The 500-nt window shown below is 38.6% G+C and overlaps 1 pseudogene; it reads left to right on the top strand.

Moving 5' to 3' along the window:
• The first annotated feature begins 202 nt into the window (after positions 1-202).
• LOC110323632 overlaps positions 203-500 on the top strand; it is a 1,918-nt pseudogene continuing 1,620 nt past the window's right edge.

The raw sequence follows: 500 nt of genomic DNA, 5'->3' as shown, positions 1-500 counted from the left end.
GCAGTAGTAAATGCAAGTCTATGTTCCCTTTAAAATGCTGGTGAATATTTTTGCCATGGAACACGACAATTTCAAAAGAAAAGACAAGATCATTGTGATGGCTAACACTGAAATTTAAGCTTAAATGACTGTGCTTAAAATATTTATAATATCGAAAAATTCCTCTATCCCATAATCCCCACTTGTTGAGATTCTAAGGATCATGTCTGCCAGTCAGGATTCTCGATCCAGAGACAATAGCCTGGATGGGATGGAGTGGGAAGGCGTCATCGAGAATAACTGGAATGAGATGGTGAATAGCTTCGATTATGAAATTCTTGGGCAAATGGATGTATCTAGAGGGTATCATCCTTAGTGAGGTAACCCAATCACAAAAGAAGTCACTAGATATGCACTCACTGATAAGCGGATATTAGCACAGAAACTTAGAATACCCAAGATACATTATGCAAAACAGAAGAAAACCAAGAAGGATGACCACTGGGTGGATACTTCATTCC

Source organism: Mus pahari, chromosome 6 (genome assembly GCF_900095145.1).
Source record: "Mus pahari chromosome 6, PAHARI_EIJ_v1.1, whole genome shotgun sequence".
NCBI classification, from domain to species: Eukaryota; Metazoa; Chordata; class Mammalia; order Rodentia; family Muridae; genus Mus; species Mus pahari.
Note: the sequence above shows the minus strand (reverse complement) of the source record. Positions and strands in the feature narration are given on the sequence as shown.